The sequence below is a fragment of the Coptis chinensis genome, chromosome 4, assembly GCF_015680905.1.
Source record: "Coptis chinensis isolate HL-2020 chromosome 4, ASM1568090v1, whole genome shotgun sequence".
In the NCBI taxonomy this organism is placed as follows: Eukaryota; Viridiplantae; Streptophyta; class Magnoliopsida; order Ranunculales; family Ranunculaceae; genus Coptis; species Coptis chinensis.
In genome coordinates, this window is record NC_141459.1 from 86,631,277 (window position 1) to 86,645,194 (window position 13,918).

Sequence of the window (13,918 nt, forward strand, 5' to 3'; positions counted from 1 at the left end):
ATATTTTTAAGGGATATTGTATAAAAGCGTTGTATAAAAAGTGTTGTAAAAGCGGAACCTACCCTATATATATATATATATATATACCAATCTTGTTTATATATTTATATATATATATATATATATATATATATATATATATATATATATATATATATATATATGGGGTTCGTTCCCCCTCCGACTTTATATTTTTATAACAACGTTTTATACAATGTACGGACCCTTCAAGATGTATGAAAAGATGATCTCCATGATGTGCAGATCATATTACAAGGAATCAAGGCTTAATTTATTTTTAAGGGATATTGTATAAAACGTTGTATAAAAAGTGTATATATATATATATATATATATATATATATATATATATATATATATATATATAATGTACATAATGTACATAAATTGACCACAATTGGGTTTTTTGTCAAATTAGGGTTCATTTGTACATAATGTACATAAATTGACCACAATTACATGTAACAAATTGGGGTTTTCGTCACATTAGGGTTATATTGTACATAACGAACATAAATTAGCTCTAATTACATAGAACAAATTGAGGATTTTGTCCAATTAAGATTCTATTTTGCAAAGTGAATATTATAGAAGTCTATTGAACTGTGGGATTTAAATATATTTAAACTCTTTCAACAAAACTTTAATGCTTTTAGCTAGTATTGGGAATGGTACTTGTTTCAATCCGAATACAACCATATCCAAATCTATTTTACCGGATATAATTTTTATGTTTGTGACTAGAATCTGACCCCAAATATCCGGAAACCCGAACCATTTAACAAAATTCATATTTTGAAGCCCAAAAATTAATTTATATATGAAAATCATTAAAATAATACATTTTTTGTGTCTTTTAATGGATTTGGATATCCAAAATCCGACCTGAATTCGAATGGATCCGGATATGGTAAAGAGTTTTGAATGAGAATCCGACCCAAACCTGTACAATTTCCAGCCCTACTTTTAGCCCCTTATCCATTAATGGATTGTGGGAGCAACATTCAAAGCTCGGCAGTTAGTTATTAATAACCGTTGGATGCGTGTAAATTTATTTTGTTTTTAAAAAATGGTCATGTGTGTCACATAAAAAGGGTATTTAGGCCATTAGGAAAATATGAGGAACAAAACATTCAGTGCAGTTAAAGTTGACCCAGTCAACTAATATAATCTGGGCAAAAAATGAATAAACTAACTCAGGAGATCCAAACACAAATAAACCCAAGGTTTTACCAACTTTGCTAGTTGGCACCATAATACAAAATATCGCGATATTTGGAGATATCTATTCAGATTTCAGAAAAAGATATATAAATATCACAATATGTTTAGAGATATATAAGACTACAAATATCAACGATATTTGTGATATTTTGAGATATTTTGTAATATTTTGTGTATATAACAATTTTATTTAATATTTACCATTATATTTCAAATAAATATAAATAATGCATCATGACATATCAAAAAATATCTACAATATGTACGATATTTGTCGATATTTTGAATATATCCACGATATTTGCATGTGAAACAATGTTAAATATCTCCAAAAAGAAAAATATATCCACGATACATATCCAAAAATTGAGTATCGATAAATACTCATATCTTGATATTTTGTAATATGGTTGGCACTGCCATTTTAGTTCTTACGAATGTTGAATGGATGACCTTCCGAACTTACCAAAACGAAAGGAAAAATAATAAAGAAAGGATTTTAGTTCTTACGAATGTTGAATGGATGACCTTCAGAACTTACCAAAACGAACGGAAAAAAAAAAATAAAGGGTATATACACCACAGTGTGTTCTCTTTTGATCTGTGTGATTTGTCAACACCTAAAATATTTTATCAGTGAGTTGTCATATCGTGTTCAACATATTTTGTCGCCAAAAATAATAATAACAGTAAATAGTAGATACCCTATCAGTGTAACACAATTATTAAATGAATCAAACGGTATAAACATCATTCAGGAACAGCGTGAGTGCGTGACAAGATTACAGAATTATTAGTGGTGTTTTTACAGTTTGTATCAACTTTCTCTAGTGATTTCTCTCGGAACAAACAATATGTACCAATAATCCAATATAACGTCATTTTAACACCAATAGTCCAATAATAGATTTATTACACCCCACCCAAAAAAAAAATACACCAATAGTAGACAATGGCTTTTTTCTCTCTTGGTACAGAAATACAGAATAGTAGACAATGACTTACAATAACGAAAAGGAACCATATCTTGTGTCTGATCTCTGATGTTAAAATGGTCCCCAAAATAAAACCCCACAAAGCACACTCCAATAAAAACCAACCCCACAGTTCCCCGTATCACTCTCCATGGCTTCACCTTTGGATTATTCCAAACCACAATGTCTTTATCTTAACATAATCCAAAACCCATGACATGCAATAATGCAACTCAAGTTCGGTAACACATACTAGTACGGTTTGGTAAATGTGTAACTCAATCTTTATCAATGAAAAATATCAGTTTGGTGCTCGAGTGGGTCAGGTCCTGAATAATCAATCAAATCTATGCCAAGTTGTTAATCCATGTTTAGTTTGTGGTCGATTATGATGCCATCTGTAAATACAGTTAGCCCGTGGCGTAGGTACAAAAACCCGTGGTTGAAAGCAAAACATTCAGAATACAACAGCAATGCCAACCACAAATACACTGTCCAACTACAAGAAAACATCAAATAAACAGATACCCTATATTACTAGTTACTTCAAAAATAGTACGAGGCTAGTGTTAAAACATTAAGAAACAGGAGTCACCCACATTAGTTATGCTGCCATCAAACCATATGCAGACCTGACTTATAAGCACCGCAGAAAAACGAAAAATATGGAAAGCTTTCTCTGTTGATCCATGCTCTTCATTCATAATTTTGAAATTGAAAAACAGAGACTTCATTTCATATTCAGCCCTAATCTTCATCAAACTTGATTTTCTTTGGAGCAGGTTGAGTGCTACCAACCTGTGAAATACGTCCAAGTAGTTAAGAAAATGCTCATCCATGGTAGGGGTGCAAGTGGATATCCAAATATTCGAATTCGTATTCGAAAAATCGAATATTATCCGAAAATTTCGGATATCGGGTTCGGATAATTTTTTATGTCTGAACTGGTTTCGGATACGGATTCGAATACTGCCATATCCGCATCCGAAAATATCCGATCCGATTTAAAAAATTAATAGTTATTATATAATTTATTTAAGTATTTAATATTGTATAAAATATTATATAAAATCATAAACTAATAATATAAAACTATAATAACAAAATAATAATAATAAATGACAAATATATATATTTATAATAGTTTTTATAGTGGTAAAATTAATTATTCAAAGCAAATAAAATTTTAATTAATATTAATTTTCGGATCGGATATTATTCAATATCCGATTCGGATATCCGAAATCGGATTTGGATAAAAAATTTAATATCCGTCGGATTCGGATTCGGATATCGGTATAAATTTTCGGATTTGGATTCAAATTCGAATACAGACATATCCGAATCCGAACCTATCCATTTGCACCCCTAATCCATGGAAGAGTCGGAGAAATAAAAGAGGGAAAAATAAAACCAAAACCTAAATAATACTATTTGCATCGATTTCAAAATCTAATATACCATGGGAAAGAAACTCGTGAACAAAGCAAAAAGAAATTACCACATCCAATACTATCTATAAGATTATAGAGATTTAGGCGATTCCACATCACCATTGAACTTCTATGAAAAATATATCTAGTAAGAATCAAGTCTTCTCAATAGAGACATTTCCTGTACAAAAGCACATATTTTTATTGTACAAAAGGGATCCATTTATTCTTGAAACCATTGAATCCAGTTACTCTAGCTCTAGCATGAGAAAAGGACAGGCAATGAGGTCTCTGCAGTTCAACACTTTCACATTCAATTCACCGAGCAATCGTGCAGTACATGATCGGGTATAGGCTTGACAGAAAAACAAGCCTCTGCCAACGCATTAACTTCTCTCATGATATAGTGTCAGTGTGAATCTTGCGGATATTTTTCCCCATCGCCCTTCTAAAGTTACAGATATTAACCTGTTTCTATTTAACACTTATCCCTCGCCCAATAGTAGTAGATGGGAACCATGAGCCCGTCTATGCTACCAAAAAACTTTGTGCTGGCTTAAACTTGCAAAGTTATTCAAGTCAATTACAGACAAAAATCTCACTGGTTCAAGGTCTGGAACTATTCAGGCCAGAACAATTATTATCTAAAGGGGCCATGGAATGAAGTTAAAACTATAAGGTTTATTACTTTGACTACGTCACTTGTAACAGTGAAGCTCTTTTGCTAGCAAAGTGTCTATAACAGTTCTCACAGGAAAACTTGAAGTTAAACGATTTATGAAGCCGGTTATTCTAAAATGAAAGGATCAAATTAGTCAAAATTGTTGGACTTTTAGATTATATGACGAAGATATATAAAAAACAGAAATGTGAGGCGCTTACAATTTCTGGTGGAACATAATCAAACCCAGCAGCCTCTATCTTCTTACGCCGCTTCTTGTCTCATTTTACAACTCCCTCAACCAACTTCCTGTGTTCTCCCACGGCTCTTTCCTAATTATATATGATGCCAGAAAAACAAATTAAAAAGGAAGATCTAAACTTTATGTTATCTTTTATTTTTCCTTTCTTTGCAAATCTTTGTTAACTAAATGCAAAAATACATAAATTATTCATGAACAGGATACCTTGTTATGCTGCTTTCGTGCAATTTCAGTCCAATTAGGTGGTGCTCTTATACGATTCACACCCTGGAGAAAAACACATTACGTCAGTAGTCACCTTTAAAGAAACTAACAAAACTTGAATACAACCAGAAAATTGTGAAGCACAAAAGTAAAATGTAGAACAGCTTACAATTTGGGATGAACACGCTCTGGTGGAATAAGATGGACTTGCACCATGTGCTCAAACAATAAATAATTATGCATACAATCGGCTACAATCTTTGCCACCTGCACTTGATAAACAAATAGAAGTAAGAAATAATACCTGGAAACATATTTGAGCATTTTAAAGGAAACACTTCAAACAAGTACAACCTCAGGAGACACAAACTCGATGAAGCCAAAATGCTTAGATTTTCCTGTCTGAAGAGCATCAAACAAAACAATTAAACTTAGCATACAACGATATAACGAGAGGGACAGATAATTGGTTGAAAAATAATGTAATTAAATTACTACAGCTTAACAAATTAACTTATGTAATGCTTAGTGGAAAGCCATTAGCACCTATACATGCATCATTCAACAAAGGCAAAAACGCTTCAGTACCGGTAAGCATTTCGGATCTCTCTATTCCACTAGTAGACATAAAAAATGTGTACCTGTTTTAATTTTCTTCTTTTTTCTTTTCTTCCTAACCTTTCTTTCTTTTGCTATATCTCTTCCAAGCTTGCAACAGGACAATACTTCAACAATAAGGTATATATTTAATTATTTAGTCATTTATATACTATATACATATAAATTTATGCCAAGAGCCAGATATTTTCAACTTCTTCCTGTAAAGGCACTGAATTGATTCCAGCACTATGCAAATCAACATTCTGTCACACGACTGTCCAAGGCTCCACACCATACAGGTAAAACCTAGCTTGCAGAAACTCACAAAAATAATACACTATTTCCTTCCATATTCACTATATGGATTATGGAGTCATTAACTATGCTCTTGAACTTGGGGAGTTTTCGTTTACATGTTTCTCATTAGTTTATCAGTATCACAACATACAAGTCCCATAATTGGCAAGTACGTTAAGCTCACTTACACACGTAATAGGCACAAGTGAATGTTTTTGCTTCCTAAACTTCCCTGTTCCAATACACAAATGGTAAACACAATGGTCTATATCTTCCAACCTTCCAAAGTCGAACTAGTTAATTCATTTAGGCTTTTAATAAAATACCATTTGGCGAACCAAGAATATAAGGGGCAAATAAAGACGATGTTTTCAATTAAGTTATCAATGTATTGACCTAATTGGAGAGTAGATTAATCTCCTTAATCTCAATCGTCCATAAGACAATTAAAAACAAAAACATTGTATTATAGATAAACAATTAAATTTGACTCGTGACACACTCATACACCTAACACAAAAATAGCTTCCTATTAACCAACTGACATTTGGTTGCGCAATATCCACCCGTGACTTAATGTTAAGATCCTAGCTAACTTTCACTGCTATAAGATAATGCAGACACCGCCTATAAAAAAAGTAAAAACTAATTGCAAAAATGACAATTTAACTAACCTTCTTGCTGCGCGCAATTCTCAAATTCTTAATATCACCAAATTGTTTAAAGAATTCTGCAAAATAAATAAATAAAAACTTAAAAAAACAGATTTAATATAAACTCACTTTAACATTAAATGAGTAAGAGCTAAATACCACGCATCTCGGTCTCATAAAAGCCGTGAGGTATACGACCGATATATAAAACGGTTGCAATATTCACAGATTGTTCTGGTTGGTTTGGTAGCTTACGTGCTGGTCCACCTTCCAATGGCTATATATATCAAATAATTAGAAAAATTGATATTAGTTTTAGAAAAGTAAAAGAAAATGAGACTTTTTTTTTTACCAAGAAATCAGCTGATGAATCGTTGTTTTTATGAACGGAGGCTAAAGAGATAGAAGAGGCCTTCTTTCTCATCGTTGCTTTCTTCGCCTTGGCTCCCATCTTCACGGAAAGAGGAGAGGGTTTGAGTTGAGAGTTTATGCAGAGGAAACTAACTAAGCTCTAAAACGCTTTCTTTTATCAATGAACTCTAGAGGACACGATTTTTTGTGAATAACTCACAGGGACAAATTTTGGGAAAAAGTAACGCACAAACCCACTATTTCAAAATTATGAACCCTCAAGGACAAAATAAATTGCCCTCGCCTTTTTACATTTTTTAAATACGAGTTATACCCTTATGTGAAAATAACCCAAGGACAAATAGTTCGGATTTAAAATAAATATTTTCCGATTTTACCCTTTCTATCATTTTACTATGAACAATGAGTGTTCATACCTTCTGCTGGTGTATGAACAATGATTGTTTATATCCAAATATGTGAATGTACCTTATACAATATATTGATGTATACAATATATTGATGTATGAACATTCAATGTTCATAGTCCACCCAATATATCAATGTTCATACCCAAGGACTATGAAGTATGAACATTGAATGTTCATACCCAAGGACTATGAACATCGAATGTTCATACCCAATCAATATTTATACCTAAAGGACTATGAACATTGAATGTTCATACCCAAGGACTATGAACATTCAATGTTCATACCCAATATATCAATGTTCATACCCAATCAATGTTCATACCCAAGGACTAAGAACAATCAATGTTCATACCTACCAATTGAAAAAAAAATTAAAAGTAGTCATGAACAATGATTGTTCATGTTTGATGTATGAACACTGTTAATGTATGAATACTGATTGTTCATACTCCCAAATAGGTATGAACAATCCATGTTCATAATTAGATCAATGTTCATACCTATTGGATCATTATTCATAGCTCTAATAAGTATGAACACTCATTGTTGATAGCTAATGTTCGTAATTGGGGGTATGAACAATGAGTGTTCACACTTGCTTAAAGATATGAACAATGATTGTTCATACTAAATACACCAGGTCGTTTCGTCTAGGTTGGGATGTTAATTATTTCACGTCAGGGGTATACTTGACATTTCATCTACCCGATCCGTTTTTTATTTCGCGTCAAGGGTATAATTGACCTTTCATCTATCCGGTCCTTGTGAGTTACGGAAAAAAAAAATGTGTTCTTGAGAGTTACTTTTTCGGCATTTTTGTTTTTGAGAGTCACTCTCTGTTCTTTTATTAGTCTACGAGTGTAACTGGGGCGGGCCAACCTGAACATTTTAGCCCACCAACTGAACATTTTAGCCCATAGTGTCACAAAATTGGAAAAAAAGACTCAAAAAAAAAAAAAAAAAAAAAAACTAGGCCTGTTCAACGGATCCACACTTTAGATTGTTGGACTTTGCGGAACCCATCTAGCATTCTAATTTATTCCCCACACGTTATTTGCAAAATAGGAACAAATTGACTAAAACGAAAAACGTGTCAAGTACAATTTTGATTTTTATTCTTAATTATTATTGTTTACGTGATGTAGCAACTCAATATGGATCTAAAAAGAATATGGACAAAAGTACCGCTTTATGCAAAACCTCACAACAACCGCACGGATCAAGTATTGTAACTCTTTGATCCTCACAAATTTGAGTTTCCTAGAAAACACAACTACAGAAGAACTAAATTTCTTTTCGCAAGTATAAATTGTAAGAGCATCACTAATGGGAATGTGTAAAACATTTTTAGTATAAATTTATACAATTCTCACTAAAAAAACCCTCTATCAATGGGAATGTGTAAAATGATTTTTAACTTAAAAGTGTTTAAATCATTGTTTAAAAATGAAAATAATTTTACACATTTTTTAATTCAATTAGTTATAACTCCCACTATTTCAAAAATGAGACTCCATAAATTTTGTATTTTCATTATTTTAAACGAATAGAAAACCAACACAATTTGTTTTTGCATATTTTACAAAAACATTTCCTTAGCTCTCTATTGCATGTATTTTTACTCATTAGACTTATTGTGTACTAGGGTATGCCCGTGCCTACGGCCCGCGAGGCGTCGACATGCCTACGGCGCTACCTCAACACTAAACGCGCGACCCCCCTGGCACAAACAAATACCTTGGTTTGAAGGATTCTCGACACGCAACTCCTCTAAATAGAGGTATTGGTTTGAAGGATTCTCGTCTGGCACAGACAAACTCAGCGTGCTTTCAGCACTAACTTCATCCGCCTTTGACATTACCAATAACAGCCAAAGAAGAAAACCATAATGTGTAGGAAGTTTGGACATAACCTCCCCATTTTCTTTGACTCTCCACTGTTTTGAATCCTGTAAAAATGCTGGAAATACATAACCAATACCAATACATCATCTGTAAAATATTACTTTTAATATGTATCTAAAGAGCAACACCTCCCTTGTAAATCTCATGCCTTCAGAAGACTTACACATGCAATACGACTGCTCTCCGTCATTTTTCCTTACAAAGATCAATTGTCTTGTATCACCATGAAGGTAGAAAAGTAAAACATAGCAAAGAAATCAATATAAATTCACCAAACGGAACATTCTATAAACAACTCTAAAGCTGGAATTTTTTAAAGAAATAAAAAAAGAAATAAGCAATAATCAATAAGGACTTGGCAAAGCCTCAATTGTTTTCTAACATTGTAAGAATTTTGATCCATACAAAAACTTGCAAACACAATATTACAAAAGAATATCTAACTCAAATTCGCAACAAAAGATCAAGAAAATTAAGCTTTAAAATTTCAATTGAAGTTGTACATATCGAAAAAAGAAATAAGATAAATATTGAAGTCACTGCCATGTCTGGTAGACGGAGTGAGTTGGATCATTGTGATTGTTTTCATAGGTTATTTATCAAAACATAGGTGAATGAATCTATGAGCAGGAGAAACTTTAGATTGATGTGTTCAAGACCATTCAGTCCACTTTCAGAATTTAGACATAAGGAAGTTAATGTTGTTGGTGAGTCATCATGGTGCTTGGATAATTAGCTCGATGCATGGATTTTCTTTCGCTATACTTTCTCCATTGAAATCCGTCACTAATCTGAAACCAATTAGTTACACCAATAAATCAAAAGTACAGTACATAGATAAACTAAACATTGTCAAATGAAAATAATATATCAGTGACTTACCATTGATCAGAGCATGCTCCAGTGGAGTTAGACTTTAGCATTCCTTATAGTGGAGTTAGACTAAGAAAAGAGAGGGAGGTCGGCAGAAAAAGAAGAGGAAGAGAGGAAAATAAAAGAAAAAGAAAGGAAAAAGGGGGGAGGTCGGCAAGAAAAGAAAGGGGGAGAGAAGGAGACGTCTAGGAGAGAAGAAGAAGAGGGAGAGAGGAAAGAGAAAGAATAAGAAAGGAAGAAGAAAGAGATGGAGGCCAAGGATTTGCTGACGCATTGCGGGGTTTCGACCGCAATACTTTGGCAAATCCTTGATTAATGTTAGTGACTTACCATTGATCAGAGCGTGCTCCAGTGGAGTTAGACTTTAGCATTCCTTCCTTATAGTGGTTAATGACATACAAGTCAAGTCAACATACATATATATATATATATATATATATATATATATATATATATATATATATATATATATATATATATATATATATATATATAATTAAACTAAAACACTTCACAAAATACCAGGTAGTAATTAAACAACACATTTTATTCTCATGCAGCATAATATATATAATCTTACACAACATGTGTTCAATGCCACCCCCTCAAAACCATCTATATTCTATACAGAGTTTAAGACTGGTTAAAGGCATGGACCATTCTCAAATGTCTCGGAACCAACAACTACGATACTTTCAGGTAATGAACATAAACAAGAAACCAAAACAAGTTTAACCATTGAATAAAAGCCAGTGTTGTTGGATGGATAAGAACATTATGCTTGTCTGAGTTCTATGCCTCCAATCTTCCGCCCATTAATGAAATGCTTCAAATTTATTCATTACAAAGAATAAGGCTTTGTAATAATACGGAATTTCTCAATGACATTTCGGTAATATCGCCACCGCATTTAATTTATATGATGTAATTATTAATATTTACTTGTTTAATTTATTTGGTTAGTTATATAAATACTTTAGGCTATATTACTATTTAAATTATGTACCGGCTATTACGTTAGTGGGCCTATTTTTGTATTGGGCCTGTTCTTTATATTTGGGCTTGTTATTTATATTGGGGTTTTTTTTTTATCAAATTATGTTTATTGGGCTTACTTTTTTAATAGTGGGCTTGTTCTTTTGTCTTTTGGGCCTGAAGACTAAGAAAAGAGAGAGAGGTCGGCAGAAGAAGAAGGAGAGAGGAAAAGAAAAGAAAAAGAAAGGAAAAAAGGGGAGGTCGGCAAGAAAAGAAAGGGGGAGAGAAGGACACATCCAGGAGAGAAGAAGAAGAGGGAGAGAGGAGAGAGAAAGAATAAGAAAGGAAGAAGAAATAGATGGAGGCCAAGGATTTGCCGATGCATTGCAGTTTCCGGCTTTTGAGTAAAGATGGTGGCGTGTTGTGTATGTGAACGCAGAACTTGTTTTGCGACTTTCGATCTGGAGGTTTTGGTCTTGATGCGCCACGCGACAGTTTTCGAGGCTGAGAGAACATCTAGGGGGCTGAGGGGGGAGATGCTTAGATTCAAAAATGGTATTTTTCTCTTGGAAATTCAAAGCTATGCATTGGAAGGAGAATAAATTATGTGGGAGACTACTAGACGTGAGGAGGACTTGTTTGAAATTCTCATCTCCACCATGCAAGGTAAGGCTTATTATAGTACTAGCCATTTGGCCCGGCCTATGGCCGGACTTGCTACATAGATAGCTAATGACTCAAAAGCCTAAAGTCCACTTGAATAAATAATATATGTATATTGATAGCTAATGATTCATTGCATACTTTGTTTGAAGGGTTTATATTTTTTAATTTTTTTTTAAGGGGATTGCAAGTTCTCAAACTTTGATCTAGTAAGTGTAATGCGTACATTTTTTCTGGCTGATGCATCAGCAGTAGCGAAAGACAAATCGATGTCAATTTCAAATCTAGATGAGAGTCCTACTTTAGCTTTCTCAGCTGCTTGACGAAGTATTTGGACAGCTAACTTGCCGATTGTAGCATCAATCAGCACTCCACAAATAAAAATCAATATAATTACATTTCACACTCAGAGTAGCAATTAAGACGCATTCGAAAAGGTCAAGCCAACATTGCACTTGGTGAGGTCTCGACTGGCAGTATCAAAGGAGACATCAATATATACCAAGCGCAAAAACAGTAAAAGTATAAAACCGTTGCCTTTATTCCAAGGCCTAGACTAAGTTACGACAAATTATGGTAGAAACATGTTTTTTGACGTACCACAACTAATTTAAGACGATTAATCATAATCTCTCAGATAGTTTAATCGATGAGAACTTAACTAAGTACTTGACAATACTATACTAAAAACAAACAATGTATATTTTATCATTAGAGCAAACAATTTAGAACCTAACAATGCAAAGATCTAAGTTTTATAACAATACTACTACTTGATTGAGTATTCAAGAAGAATACATGCCTTAAAATCATATGTTTATCTTTTTAATGATCCTACAAAAGATACGCTTATCAACTGTTACGGGGATGAGATGGGAAGATGAAGTGTTGTTTGGGTTTTGGAAAGAGGTGCGGTGGGTTTTAGATAGTGTTTTGTTTGCTGTGAATTCTCAAAAAAATAATAATAATAATAAATAAATAATAATAATAATCTCTGTTAGATGTTGTTTCCTGTTTTTTTTTGCCGATTTATTGTTTCATTTTTTTTATCCTGATTCTCGTGGGTAGTTAAAATTTTATTTCTCCTATTTTCTCGTGACTAATTTTGGGTACTTAAAATTTGCTGACGTGGACAGCCTCAAAGGTCAGGAAAAGGAACTGCTAAAGACTAACTATTTGGCCCAGCCTATGGCCGGACTTGCAATTTTTTAAAATTGACTTTAGGCTAACTATATTTTTCAGTTTATTATTATTATTTTATGATTAAGTAGAAATGGATATTATATTAAACAATAAAAAGCATGGATAATATTCCAGATATTTATATATATATAAAAAATATATAATATTCGTGGCTGTTATGCATGATTATTTGTGGCTGTTTTGGGTTTTAATTGATATTTCATGACATCAACAACAACAAAAAATGATATAAAGGGACAAACTCTTGTAAATTGAGAGTTTACACTTCAATGATATTACAGTAAAACAAATTAGCAAAGGGTGCAAGCGCTTATTGTTATTGAACCTTTCCTTGAGTTGGTGTTGGCGACGGGAGGGTATACAATGACTTCAACTGGCTGCTTATGAGCTTACTATTGTGAAGAGTCAACTGAAGCTCCACGTCATCGAACCACCACTGCACCAACCCATGAGCCTCAAGAAACTTCTGTTTTCCCTTGGACATCACAAAAAGCTTTGCAGCAACTTGACCATGAGAGGGATTGGTGTTTTCCTTATTAGAGTCATCACGCTTTGGCATGGACATTAGGATTCCTGTTGGTTCATTATAGTAGCAACATATGTTATTGACATATAGATGTGGAACCCATTTTCCACAATAAGGCTACAATTGCGTGCTTCTCCTCATAGTTGCTCCGACTCCCAAAGATTGGAGGGAAGAATAGATTTGAATCTTTTCCAAGCAAAGCCCGGCTTTCTCTCCAATAGATCTTAGGTTCATAGCTAAGGAAATAGAAGGTGGGTTGGACAAGTGTGTCTCCACGAATACTCCTTGTTTGGCTAGCGTCTTACCCACTTGGAGAGCAAAGCCAGCCCCTAATGAATGTCCTGAATGCATACATTAGTACTTCCATACTTTTCTACTATCAATTTGAGAGCTTCAAGTGTCAGGCTAAATCTTACATAACTTTTCAAGCTTTCCCAAGCCGTGAAACGAAGGTCATCCTCGATATCTCTTCTAATGGTTGGGCTCTTCAGTAACGTTCCTCTGAGAGCTAGAACAGCCCTTGGTGTACCACTGGGTCTCATTAGGATGAAATCAGACAGAGCATCAGAGCGGTCCCATTCTAACCTTGAGTGCCGGATATCTGTAGAGTATTTGTGATTGTCTCCTGAGTGAAGCACTACCAACAACATTCCTGTGTGG

At 33.6% G+C, this 13,918-nt stretch overlaps 2 pseudogenes across 1 annotated transcript; both read right to left on the reverse strand.

The window, feature by feature from the left end:
- Positions 1 to 2,883: 2,883 nt before the first annotated feature.
- LOC147505358 (uncharacterized) lies at positions 2,884 to 6,887 on the reverse strand (annotated as a pseudogene). Its single transcript, XR_015193297.1, has 8 exons — positions 6,682 to 6,887; positions 6,489 to 6,606; positions 6,351 to 6,406; positions 5,134 to 5,181; positions 4,942 to 5,046; positions 4,780 to 4,842; positions 4,535 to 4,645; positions 2,884 to 3,017 (listed from the first exon to the last, which is right to left on the reverse strand). The product of XR_015193297.1 is annotated as an uncharacterized LOC147505358 (transcript).
- Positions 6,888 to 12,885: 5,998 nt separating this feature from the next.
- LOC147505359 (GDSL esterase/lipase At4g10955-like) lies at positions 12,886 to 13,918 on the reverse strand (annotated as a pseudogene).